Raw genomic sequence first — 14,103 nt, 5'->3', positions numbered from 1 at the left:
ATTCTGACCAATAGCACAGAAAAAAGGAACCTCGGTCTCGAAAAGAAACAGGCATCCCTAGAGGAAACCAAAAAACTCATCAATGCTGGCTTCATCCAAGAAATCCGTTTCACAACATGGCTGGCAAACGTCGTCGTGGTAAAAAAGCATAACGGTAAATGGCACATGTGTGTTGATTTCACCAATCTCAATAAAGCATGCCCAAAAGATTCATATCCCTTACCCTCTATTGACTGGTTAGTAGATAATGCTTCAGGTTATCAAACATTAGGCTTCATGAATGCATATTCTGGTTATAACCAGATTCTAATGCATCCTTTTGATAAAAATAAAATAGCATTTATTACTGAATATGGAAATTACTGTTACAAAGTTATGCCTTTTGGACTTAAGAATGCAGGTGCAACATACCAACGTCTTATGGACAAGGTATTCGCTAATCAAATCGGCAAGAACCTCGAAGTTTACGTCAACGATATGGTGGCCAAAACAAAGCTCGGTCACAACCACCTCGACGACCTCTTAGAAATCTTCAACTAAATATGGCATTACAATATGAGACTCAATCCAGAAAAATGCACCTTCGGAGTACACGGAGGTAAATTCCTCAGCTTCATGCTCACTAACCGAGGAATCGAAGCCAATCTAGAGAAATGCCGAGCTATATTAAACATGCCAAGCCCACAAACAATCAAATAAGTCCAACGACTAACAGGGAGACTCACTGCATTATCTAGATTCCTGCCTTGTTTAGCATCTAAATCTTTCTATTTTTTCCAAACCTTAAAATAGAAAAACAACTTTAATTAGACTAATGAATGTGAAGAGGCTTTTACTAGCATAAAAAACATTCTCTCAAAACCACCAATTTTACAAAAATCCCTTTGGGGAGAAGAATTTTATTTATATTTATCTGTCACTAACTGGGCAATAAGTTCTGTTCTTGTCACAGAAAGGAACAAACAGCAACAACCGATTTACTTCATCAGTAAATCCTTACAGTATGCCGAGCTCCGCTATTCAAAGATCGAGAAATTAGCTTTGGCTTTAGTTTTCTCAACTTGGCGTCTCCGACCTTATTTTCAAAGCCACATAGTTCACACCCGAACTGATCAGCCATTAAGGCAAGTGTTACAGAAACCAGAGCTGGCTGGCCAACTTGTAAAATGGTCTGTAGAACTCTCCGAGTTCAACATCAGATACCAAAACTGAGGTCCAATAAAGTCTCAGTATATTGCTGATTTTATAGCCGAACTCACCATACCAAGCTCGGAGAACAATCCAACACAGTGGACTTTATATATGGATGGAGCATCCAACCCCCAAGGTTGTGGGGCCGGGGTCTTACTTGAAGATGGAAATGGTATAATCTTGGAACATTCCTTACACCTCTCTTTCAAGGCGAGCAACAATCAAACATAATATGAAGCTCTAATTGCAGGTCTAAGGCTCGCAGTTGAACTTAAAATTTCAGACTTAAAGGTATACTGTGACTCTTTGCTAGTCATCCAACAGGTAAATAATTTCTTTCAAGTGAAGGACCTTCTATTAGCAAAATATTTGGATATTGTCAAAAATATTATTTCTAACTTCTCAAAAATTGAGGTCCTTCACATACCTCGTGAGCACAACAGCTGAGCTGATATCTTATCTAAGCTCGCACAAACACAACCTCTGCTTTATATCAGTCTGTGCTACACGAATCGAGCATAAAAGTAACCGAAATTCTAAGTGCTTCACAGGAAGAAGATTGGCGTACACCCTACGTAGAATATCTCAAGTCTGGAATAATTCGAGACAAAATTACTAATGCTCGGCGATTTCACCGGCAGGAATCTTTCTTTACCATATATAACAATTCTCTATATAGACAAGGCTTTTCTCGCCCCCTTCTTAAATGTCTTTCCAGGTCGGAGGCTGAACTTGCGCTTGCAGAAGCACATGAGGGTATATGTGACACTCATGTTGGAGCTAGAAGCTTGTCATCCAAAATACTACGCGCTGGCTTCTTTTGGATAACTTTGCAACAAGATTGTAACAACAAAGTCAAACATTGTGACAATTGCCAAAAACACAACCCAATCACAAACTTTCCAGCCGAGGAACTCCACAACTCCGAGATAAGTTGGTCTTTCAATCATTGGAGGCTCGATATCCTCAGCCCTTCTCCCCTAGCAAAGGGGCAGGTAAAATTTCTGATTATTGCAATCGATTACTTTTCAAAATGGATAAAAGCCTAACCCTTAGCCAAAATAACATCGGAACAAATGATCTCCTTTGTATGGAAGAATATTTTCTACAGATTCGGCATACCTTGGCACATTATCACTGATAATGGTCACCAGTTCGTCGATCACAAGTTTTTCCCTTTTTTGCAGAATATTAAAATCAAACATCACTTTGATGAGCGGATATTTTATATTTGACATCGTTTTCATATAGTTTTTGTTATGTTTTGTTTAAGTTTTATTATATTTTTATAGGTTTTAGTGCAAAATTCACATTTTTAGATTCTAATTTGAGTTTGTGTATTTTATGATGATTTCAGGTATTTTCTGGCTGAAATTGAGGAGTTTTGGCAAAGTCCGATTCAGAGGCAAGGAAAGCATAGAAGATGTTGTCAGATTCTAACCTCCGTACACTCAAACGAGCATTTCTAGAGCTACAGAGGTCTAAATGACACGTTCTCAATGGTGTTGGAAAGCTAACTTTCAGAGCTTTCCAGCAATATATAATACTCTATATTTTTCTTCAAAGGAGCCTGCACATTATGGGCGTTGAACGCCAAGGAGCTACCTCTAGCTGACGTTCAACACCCCAAAGGAGATATAAAGTTGGCGTTGAATGCCAACCACCCCTAATGGGCGTTCAACGCCCACCAAGAGCAGAAGGCAGCGTGGTTCACCTCCCATTCCTCAAAGTGGATGCCAAGCTCAACCCAAGTACTCAACCAAAGTGGGCCCAAGGATGAATTTCGCACCTCTAGTCTATTCTATCATATTTTTATACTTAGTTATTAGAATAGTATATATAGAACAAGGATCACCCTTGTTCAGAACCTTATGTCATATTTTCAAATTTACATTACTACTTTCTGTAAGCTATGAGCCACTAACCTCCTAGGTTAAGGTTAAGAGCTCTGCTGATTCTTATGGATTAATAATATCATTGTTCTATTTCAATCTATGCTTGATTCCATTCTAAGATGTATCTTCGTTCTTCATCCTAATGAATTGGGAGTGTAACTTGACCGTCATTCCTATTCTACATGGGTTCTTGCGAGTCCTTGACGGGATAGTATTGAACCACAAGCTTAATTATACATCTCTTAGACGGCTAATCCAAGACTTTGTTGGGGACTTAAAGACATCAGTTCAGCCAAGGTACGGGGTTATTAGGGCTTTTGTGGTATAGGATAGAATCGTGAAGTAGTATTCTCTGATTCGAAAGATCCGACCTTGTCTGCGACGTTTTGAGTAGGATCACCAAGGGAATGGACTACTAGGGCTTCAGCCCCGTTCAGATTGGATGACTACTGACCTAGCGTTTGAACTGAAGCAGAGGAGATTAATGACCACTGACCTGGCGTTAGTCACTTACAGCCTGCCATGGAATGAATCATCAGAAGTTGAAGTAGACAGAAAGAAAAGTTGATCTAGAAGGAGGAAGCATCTCCGAAGCCTCAACCATTCTCTCATCACTGATTTCACTCCAATTAAGTAATTCTATCTTTATTCTATTTTTATGCATTTTTCACAACAATTATCTTTTCTAATCGCCTGACTAAGATTTACAAGATAGCCATTACTTGATCAATCCGACAATCTCCGTGGGATCGACCCTCACTCACTTGAGGTATTACGTGGACGACCCGGTGCACTTGCCGGTCTATCTATGCGAATATTGCAGAGTCAATTTCATGCACCAAGTTTTTGGCGCCGTTGCTGGGGATTGTTCGAGTTTGACAAATTACCGGACTATCTTGTTGCTTAGATTAGGTACTTTAAGGTTTAATAGCTCTTTAATCATGTCTTTTGTTTTCTTTTTCAATTTTTTTTTCAAAATCCATCTTTTCTTTGTCTTTTGGTTGAGTCTAGTGTCAATTTTTAAGTTTGCTCTTGAGTGTTCTTCTTGCTATTCAAGTTGTTCTTGTTTCTTTTCTTTGTTTGATCTTAAAATTTTTAAGTTTGGTATCTTTTGGTGTTTTTCTTTCTAATTTTCAAAAAACTAGTGTTTTTGATCTAAATATTTTAAATTTGGTGTCTTTTGGTTGTTTTTCTATTTCTTCATTAATTCGGAAAAAAATAAAAAATATTTCTTTTATCTTTATTCAAATTTTCAAAAATCTTGTTTCTTTTTTTTTCCTTGATTTAAAAATTTTAAGTTTGGTGTTTTCTTGTTGCTAAAGTTTACATTTTTAAATTTTAAATCCTATCTTATCAAATCTTATCATATCTTTCTTTTAATTTGATTCTTTCATATCTTATCTTTCTTTTAAATTTTAAAATTTCAAATCTTTTAAAATCTTTACTATCTTTTCAAATTTGATTTTCAAATCTTTTTAATTTAAAACTCATCTCTCTTAACTTCTTTTTAAATCTTCATCTTATCTTTCTCTTTTAATTTTAAAACTTACCTAACTTACTTTATTTTTAAAATTTAAAACTTTTTCAATTTCAATTATTTTCTTCTTCTTTTTCGAAAATCACCTTTTAATTTTCAAATTCTTTTAATTAATTTGCTTTTAATTTCCTTCTTGTTTTTCGAATTCAATAAATAAATAAAATAAAAACAAAAATATTCTACTTTTAGTTCCCCTTTTTATCTCTTAAAATTCAAAACTTCTACCGCCCTCTATTTCGAATTCTCTCTCTTTCTCTATCTTCATTCTTTCTTCTTCATATCTCATTGGGAGTCTCTATACTATGACATAGAAACTCTCATTCTCCCTTTTTCATGGTTTTTTTTCCTTGTTTATGAGAAGGAACAGAGATAAAGAACCTCTCTTTGATCCTGATCCTGAACCTGAGAGGACTCTAAGGAGGCGTTTACAACAAGTTAAAGCACAACACTCCAGAGAAAACCTCACAGAACTTTTCGAACAAGAAGATGAAATTACAAATATGGCAGCCAAACCGAATGATGGAGGAGACGCAAGGAAGGTTCTTGGTGACTTCACTGCACCCACTTCTGACTTCTATGGAAGAAGCATCTCTATACCTGCCATTGGTGCAAATAACTTTGAGCTTAAGCCTCATCTAGTCTCTCTAATGCAATAGAATTGCAAATTTCATGGACTTCTATAGGAAGATCCACATCAATTCCTATCAAAATTCTTGTAAATATGTGATACTGTTTAGACCAATGGAGTGGATCCTGAGGTCTACAGGCTAATGCTTTTCCCTTTTACTGTTAGAGACAGAGCCAATATATGGTTGGATTCTCAACCTAAGGAAAGCCTAGACTCTTGGGGAAAGTTGGTCAATGCATTCTTGGCCAAGTTCTTTCTACCTCAGAAGATGAGCAAGCTCAGGGTGGAAGTTCAAATATTCAGACAAAAAGAGGGTGAATCCCTCTACCAAGCTTGGGAAAGATACAAGCAACTGATCAGGAGATGTCCTCCTGACATGCTCTCAGAATGGACTATCCTAGGTATCTTCTAAAATGGTCTATCTGAGATGTGCAAGATGTCCTTGAACCATTCTGCTGGTGGATCACTCCACTTGAAGAAAATGCCTGAAGAGGCACAATAACTCATTGAAATAGTTGCAAACAACCAATTCATGTATACTTCTGAAAAAAATCCTGTGAACAATGGGATAGCTCAGAAGAAAGGAGTCCTAGAGGTTGACATTCTAAATGGGCCATATTGGCTTAGAACAAAATCTTGACCCAACAGGTCAATATTATCTCTCAGCATTTGACTGGAATGCAAGCTACAGCTGGTAGCACTCAAGAAGCTTCCTCTGATAGAGATGCTTATGATCCAGATCACCCCTTGATGGGAGAGGTTAACTACATGGGAAATCCTTCAGGGAATCCCAACACAGAATCTTATGAAAATACCTACAATCCATCGTGGAGGAATCATCCTAACTTTTTCTGAAGGGATCAATAGAAGCCTCAGCAAGGCTTCAATAACAATCAAGGTGGAAGAAACCAGAATATGTTTAAGAATACTAAACCAGTCCCATCTTCTCAGTAACATATGGAGACTTCTAAGCAGAGCCTCTCTGACTTAGCCACTATAGTCTCCAATCTCTCTCAGACCACTCATAGTTTCATTACTGAAACAAGATCCTCCATGAGGAATCTGGAGGTACAGATTGGTCAGCTGAGTAAGAGAATCTTTGAGACCCCTCCCAATACTTCTCCTAGTAACACTGAAGTAAAACCAAGAGAAGAGTGCAAGGCCATCATTGTAGAAGTGGAGGCCGAATCTGAAGGGGATGCTTTGGCATTGAACGCCAGTAAGGGAGTCCCTACTGGACGTTCAATGCCCAAAGAGGAGCCATCATTGGCGTTGAACGCCAGTAAGGGAGTCCCTACTGGGCATTCAACGCCCAAAGAGGAACCATCAGTGGCGTTGAACGCCAGCAAAGGAGTAGCTGGGCGTTCAACGCCCAAAGTGGCACAAAAGGTGGCGTTGAACGCCAGTAATGGGGCAACTGGGCGTTCAACTCCCACTAAAAAATTTCCTATTGAAGAACTAAAGGTAGCTAAGGCTCATGGGGAGACCATAGAGGTTCCCTTGAAGGCCTTGCTGCAAATTATGGTCTATGAAGACCACTCCTCCTCTGATGAGGAAGAGAAAACTAGGAAAGAGCAAGTTGCTCATTACCTAGGAGTCCTTATGAAGCTAAATGCCAAGTTATTTAGAAAAGAGACATTGGAGGAAGAACCTCCAGTACTGATGATGAGCAGATATTTTATACGCTTTTTGCCATCATTTTCATATAGTTTTTAGTATGTTTTGTTTAAGCTTTATTAAGTTTTTCATAGGTTTTAGTGCAAAATTCATATTTTTGGATTCTACTTTGATTTTGTGTGTTTTTATGCAATTTCAAGCATTTTCTGGCTGAAATTAAGGAACTGGAGCAAAAGTCTGACTCGGAGACAGAGAAAGCACTGCAGATGTTGTCAGGATCTGACCTCCTTGCACTCAAAAGAGCTTTTCTAGAGCTACAGAAGTCCAAAGGGAGAGTTCTCAATGGCTATGGAAAGCTAACATCCAGGGCTTTCCAGAAATGTATAATAGTTTATACTTTGCTTCAGAATTAAAGGTCCAAAACTGGCGTTTAACGCCAGCCATCTGCCCTATTCTGGCGTCCAATGCCCAAGGGAGGAGTGTCCAATGCCCAAGAAGGTGCTCCTAACCAGTGTTCAATGCCCTAGAGCCTTCCTAGCACGTGGCTTACTCTTTTGCTCAGCCCAAACACTCGCCAAGTGGGCCTTGAAAGTGTAAATTTGCACTAAAAGACTGTTTTACACCTCTTATATAATGCTTAGTCATTAGTCTAGTATTTATTTGAGAACTTTTGCATTTTTCAGGAGGGAGACGATTATCTTCAAACACTTTACATGTTTCATTGTATTTTCTATCAGTATGAGTCTCTAAACCTCCTAGGTTGAGGGGAGGAGCTCTGCTGAGTTTTATGGATTAATAAAGTATTACTATTTTATCTTCAATCCGTGTTTGATTCTCTATTCTAAGATGTATCTTCGTTCTTTATCATTATGAATGCGTTGAACCAGCACAAGGTTATCTCATTCTACATGGGTTCAAAGTGAGTCTTTCATCAGACAATGATGAACCACTAGCTTGGTTATACATCTCTTAGACGGCTAATCCACGACTTCGTTGGGGACTTCTCGAGACACCAGTTCAGCCGAGGTATGGGGAGATTAGAGTCTTTGTGGTAGAGGTTAGAACCAAAGGCGCAGCATTCTCTGATCTGGAAGATTCGACCTTGTCTATGGCGTTTTGAGTAGGATCACTAAGGGGAATGGACTGCAGGAGCTTCACCCTCAATCAGACTGGATGCGCACTAACCTTGGTGTTCAGCTCTAGAGGAGAATCGACAACCTCTCAAGAAAGGCGTTGATCACATACAGCCTTCCATAGGAGACAGTAAAACCGAATTGATCCAGAAGAATAAAGCATCTCCGAAGCCTTAACCATCTTCTTATCATTGCATTCACCATCAATTGAGTAACGTTATCTTTATTTTATCTTTATGCATTTTAAACAACCAACCAACTTTTCTATCCGCGTGACTAAGATCTACAAGATAACTGGTATGCGAAATTGTTACTCAGGTTGTGAATTATTGTTCGAAATTGATTCCCTGGCGATGGCACCAAAAACGGATGCACAGAACCATGGTCTAAACATATCTTCACAACTTCGCATAACTAACCAGCAAGTGCACTGGGTCGTCCAAGTAATAAACCTTACGTGAGTAAGGGTCGATCCCACGGAGATTGTTGGTATAAAGCAAGCTATGGTCACCTTATAAATCTGAGTCAGGCGGATATAAAATAGTATGGAGTTTTCGAAATTAATACTAAAATAAGGATAGAAATACTTATGTAAATCATGGGTGAGAATTTCAGATAAGTGTATGGAGATGCATTCATTCCTCTGAACCTCTACTTTCCTGCTGTCTTCATCCAATCCGTCTTACTCCTTTCTATGGCTGGCTTTATGTAAGGATGTCACCGGTGCCAATGGCTACTTTCAATCCTCTCGGGAAAATGGTCCAAATGCTCTGTCACAGCACGGCTAATCGTCTGGAGGCATCACCCTTGTCGTTGGTTGCATCCTATTCCTCTCTGTGAAAATGGTCCGATGCGCTATCACTGCATGGCTAATCATCTTGGAGGTTCTCGATCATACTGGAATAGAATTTACTATCCTTTTGCGTCTGTCACTGCGCCCAGCACTCACGAGTTTGGAGTTCGTCATAGTCATTCAATCCCAGAGTCCTACTCGGAATACCATGGACAAGGTTTAGACTTTCCGGACTCTCATGAATGCCGCCATCAATCTAGCTTATACCACGAAGATTCTAATTAAGAGATCTAAGAGATACTCATTCAATCTAATGTAGAACGGAAGTGATTGTCAGGCACGCGTTCATAGGGAATGATGATGATTGTCACGTTCATCACATTCAGGTTGAAGTGCGAATGAATATCTTAGAAGCGAAATAAGATGAATTGAATAGAAAACAGTAGTACTTTGCATTAATCTTTGAGGAACAGCAGAGCTCTACACCTTAATCTATGGAGTGCAGAAACTCTACCGTTGAAAATACATAAGGGATAATGGAGTTCATTGGTCTCGGCCCCAGAGGGGAACCGGAGTAACCAAGACTACTAATACAATGATAAAAAGTTCTATTTATAATAAACTAGTCACTAGGGTTTACAGAAGTAAGTAATTGATGCATAAATCCACTTCCGGGGCCCACTTGGTGTGTTCTTGGGCTGAGCTTGAAGTCTACACGTGGAGAGGTCATTCTTGGAGTTGAACGCCAGCTTTTGTGCCAGTTTGGGCGTTGAACTCCACTTTGCAACTTGTTTCTGGCGCTGGACGCCAGAATTGGGCAGAGAGCTGGCGTTGAACGCCAGTTTGCGTCATCAAAACGTAGGCAAAGTATGAACTATTATATATTGCCGGAAAGCCCTGGATGTCTACTTTCCAACGCAATTCGAAGTGCGCCATTTTGAGTTCTGTAGCTCCAGAAAATCTATTTTGAGTGCAGGGAGGTCAGAATCCAACAGCATCAGCAGTCCTTCTTCAACCTCTGAATCTGATTTTTGCTCAAGTCCCTCAATTTCAGCCAGAAAATACCTGAAATCACAGAAAAACACACAAACTCATAGTAAAGTCCAGAAATGTGAATTTAACATAAAAACTAATGAAAACATCCCTAAAAGTAACTAGATTCTACTAAAAAACATACTAAAAACAATGCCAAAAAGTGTATAAATTATCCGCTCATCAATAACCATAGCTTGCTTCAAATCACAATCCTCGTGGGATCGACCCTGACTCACTCAGATATTACTTGGACGACCCGGTGCACTTGCTGGTTCAGTTGTGCGAAGTGTAATTTCGCGCACTAAGTTTTTGGCACCGTTGCCGGGGATTGTTCGAGTTTGAACAAAATAATGGATTATTTTATTGCTTAGTTTAGGTACTTTTTAATTTTATTTGAGTCTTTTATTTCTCTTTTTCGAAAAAAAATCAAAACTTTTTCAAAAACCTTTTCTTTTCTTTATCAATCTTTATGTTTTGTTTGAGGCTTTGTTCTTGTTCTTGTTTGAGTCTTTTTTGAATTTCTTGAGTCTGTTTCTAAAAAATTTTTAAAAATAGTGTCTTTTGTTTGAATCATGTGTCAATATTTAAGTTTGGTGTCTTCATGTATCTTTTCTTTTAAAATTTTTGAAATTGGTATCTTTGGTTTTCAAAATTTTTAAGTTTGGTGTCCTTTGCATGTTCTTTATTTTCTTTGAATTCTTTAAGTTTTGTTCTTGGTGTTCTTCTTGATTTTCAAAGTGTTCTTGTTTTTATTCTTGTTTTGATTTTAAAATTTTTAAGTTTAGTGTCTTTTTGTATTTTTCTTTGCAATTTTCGAATTCTAGGTATCTTAGATCTAAAAATTTTAAGTTTGGTGTCTTTTTGTTATTTTCTCTTTCTTCATTAAATTCAAAAATAAAAAAAAAATCTAAATATCTTTTCTTATCTTGCATTAATTTTTGAAAATCTTGCACATTTAAATTCAAAATTTTTAAATTTGGTGTTTTCTTTTTAGTCAAGTCAAGATTTAAATTTTAAAATCATGTCTTTTAAAATATTTTCAAATCTTTTCTTTTAAAATTTGATTCTTAACTATCTTATCATTCTTTTAAAATTTAAATTTCAAATCTTTTTAAATTAAAAACTTATCTTTTTAAATTAAAAACTTATCTTTTCTTAACTTCCTTATCTTATCTTGCTTACCTAACTCATCTTTCTTTTTAATTTAAAATCTTTTCTATCTTATCTTCTTTTAAATTTTAATTTTTAAAATCTTTTTCAAATCTTTTCAATTTCTATCTTATCTTTTCAAATTTCAATTTTTAAATTCAAATCTTATCTAATCTTCTATCTTATCTTGTTTTCAAATCTTTCTTAATTAGTTACTTGTTTTCTCTTTCTTCTTTTTCAAAACTTCCTAACTAATTCTTCTCTCTTCTAATTTTCAAAAATATATTCTCTCTTTTTCTCTCTGCTTTTTCGAAAATTCATTATTTAATTTTCAAATCTTTTTAGTTAATTAGTTTTATTTTCGAATTTAATTAATAAATAAAAATAAAAACAAAAATATTTTCTCTTTTTACTTCTAATTTTTGAATTCTTCTCTCCTCATAGCCGAATTCTTTCTCTCTTCTCTCTATTATCATTCTTCTTTCTTTTTCACATCTCACAGGGAGTCCTTTGTTCTTGAACATAGAGCTCTCATTCTTCTTTTTTCTTGTTTATGACCAGGAACAGAGATAAAGAGCATCTCTTTAAACCTAAGCCTGAACCTGAGAAAACTCTATGGAGGCGTTTACAACAAGCTAAAGCACAATACTTCGGAAGAAACCTCTCAAAAAATTTCAAACAAGAAGTTGAAGACATGGTAGACAATGCTAATAATGGAGGAGATGCAAAAAAGGTTCTTGGTGACTACACCATACCAACCTCTGATTTCTATAGAAGAAGTATATTCATACTTGCCATTAGAGCTAATAACTTTGAGCTTAAACCTCAGTTATTCTCTTTTCTGCAATAGAATTGCAAGTTTCATGGACTTCCACTGGAAGATCCACACCAATTCCTGTCAGAATTTTTGCAAATCCGTGACACTGTCAAGACCAATGAAGTGGATCCTGAGGTCTACAGACTTATGCTCTTTCCCTTTGCTGTTAGAGACAAAGCTAAAATATTGTTGGATTCTCAACCTAAAGAAAGCTTAGACTCTTGGAAAAAATTGGTCAATGCTTTCTTGGCCAAGTTCTTTCCTCCTCAGAAGATGAGCAAAATCAGAGTGGAAGTTCAAACCTTCATACAGAAAGAGGGTGAATCCCTCTATGAAGCTTGAGAAAGATACAAGCAACTGATTAGGAGATGTCCTTCTGACATGCTCTCAGAATGGTCTATCCTAGGAATCTTCTATGATGGTCTTTCTGAGATGTTTAAAATATCATTGGACAGTTCTGCTGGTGGATCACTCCACTTGAAGAAAATGCTTGAAGAGGCAAGAGAACTTATTGAGATGGTTGCAAACAACCAATTCATGTACACCTCTAAGAGAAATCCTGTGAACAATGGGGTCCCTCGGAAGAAAGGAGTTGTTGAAGTTGACACTCTGAATGCCATATTGGCTCAGAACAAGATATTGACCCAACAGGTCAATATGATCCCTCAGTATTTGACTGGAATACAACCTGCAGCTGGCAGCACTCAAGAAGCTTTCTCTGAAGTAGAAGCTTATGATCCTAACCAACCCACCATGGAAGATTGAATTACATGGGAGAACCCTATGGAAATACTTACAATCCCTCATGGAGGAACCATCCTAACCTTTCATGGAAGGATCAACAGAAGCCTCAGCAAAGCTTCAATAATAATCAAGGTGGAAGAACCCAGAATAGGTTCAACAACAGGCCACCATTCCCATCTTCTCAAGGAAATATGGAGACTCCTAGGCAGAGCCTTTCTAACTTAGTCACTATGGTCTCCAACCTCTCTAAGACTACTCATAGTTTCATAACTGAAACAAGGTCCTCCATCAGAAATCTGGAGATACAAGTTGGTCAACTGAGCAACAGAATCCCTGAGACTCCTCCTGACACTCTTCCTAGTAACACTGAAGTGAACCCAATAGAAGAGTGCAAGGCCATCACCACAGAGGCTGAGGTCGAATCTAGAGAGACTGAGATGGCATTGAACGCTAGTGAGGAAGACCTCACTTGGCGTTCAACGCCCAAGCTGGCACAGAAGCTGGCGTTGAACGCCAATGAGGAAGCCCTCATTGGGCGTTCAACGCCCAAACTGGCAAAGAATCTGGCGTTGAACGCCAGTAAGTAAGGTCTTACTGGGCATTCAATGCCCAACTTGGCAAAGAAATTGGCGTTGAACGCCAGTGAAGGGATGCATGATGGGCGTTCAACACCCAAAGAACCACCAGAACTAGCATTAAATGCCAGTAATGGCATACCTACTGAGTGTTCAGCACCCACTGACGAAATTCCTATCCAAGACTTAAAGGAAGACAAGGCTCATATAGAGACCATAGAGGTTTCCTTGCATGCACTCCTGCAGTGCATGAGTTCCGATCAATACTCATCCTCTGATGAGGATGAGGCCACCAGGGAAGAGCAAGTTGCTCCGTACCTAGGAGCTCTCATGAAGCTGAATGCTAAGTTATTTGGTACAAAACCTTTGAAGGAAGAACCTCCGGTGCTTACCAAAGAACTCAATGCTTTGGTACAGCAGAAGCTACCTCAAAAGCTTTCGGATCTCGGACGCTTCCTAATTCCTTGCACCATAGGCACCATGACCTTTGAGAAGGCTCTATGTGACCTAGGGTCAAGCATAAATCTCATGCCACTCTCTGTAATGGAGAAGCTGGGAATCTTTGAGGTACAAGCTGCAAATATCTCATTGGAGATGGGAGACAAATCAATGAAGAAAGTATATGGCTTAGTAGAAGATGTGTTGGTAAAGGTTGAAGACCTTTACATCCCTGAAAACTTCATAATCTTAGATACTGGGGAAGATGAGGATGAATCCATCATCATTGGAAGACCTTTCCTAGCCACTGCCAATGCTATCATTAATGTAGCTAAGGGAGAACTGATTCTACAACTAGGGGAGGATCACATTCTGTTCAAGATGCCTCACCCCAATTCTCCCTCTGAAAAAAGAGAGATAAATATACAACACTTAGTGTTCCAACCATCTCTTTGAGTGTAGAGCTTTATCGAGCCCCCAAACATCAATTCTAAGTTCGGTGTTGGGCAGCCATCAACAAGTACTTAGAACAAAAGTACTAAGAAGAAAGT

The 14,103-nt window shown here is 38.1% G+C and overlaps 1 non-coding gene across 1 annotated transcript; it reads right to left on the bottom strand.

Moving 5' to 3' along the window:
• Nucleotides 1-12,074: 12,074 nt before the first annotated feature.
• On the bottom strand, nt 12,075-12,183 carry LOC148562659 (small nucleolar RNA R71). Its single transcript, XR_015888207.1, has one exon. It is a non-coding gene; the product is annotated as a small nucleolar RNA R71 (small nucleolar RNA).
• Between the last annotated feature and the right edge of the window lie 1,920 nt (nt 12,184-14,103).

The sequence above is a fragment of the Arachis ipaensis genome, chromosome B6, assembly GCF_059453495.1.
Source record: "Arachis ipaensis isolate K30076 ecotype BB chromosome B6, ASM5945349v1, whole genome shotgun sequence".
Taxonomy (NCBI): Eukaryota; Viridiplantae; Streptophyta; class Magnoliopsida; order Fabales; family Fabaceae; genus Arachis; species Arachis ipaensis.
Note: the sequence above shows the minus strand (reverse complement) of the source record. Positions and strands in the feature narration are given on the sequence as shown.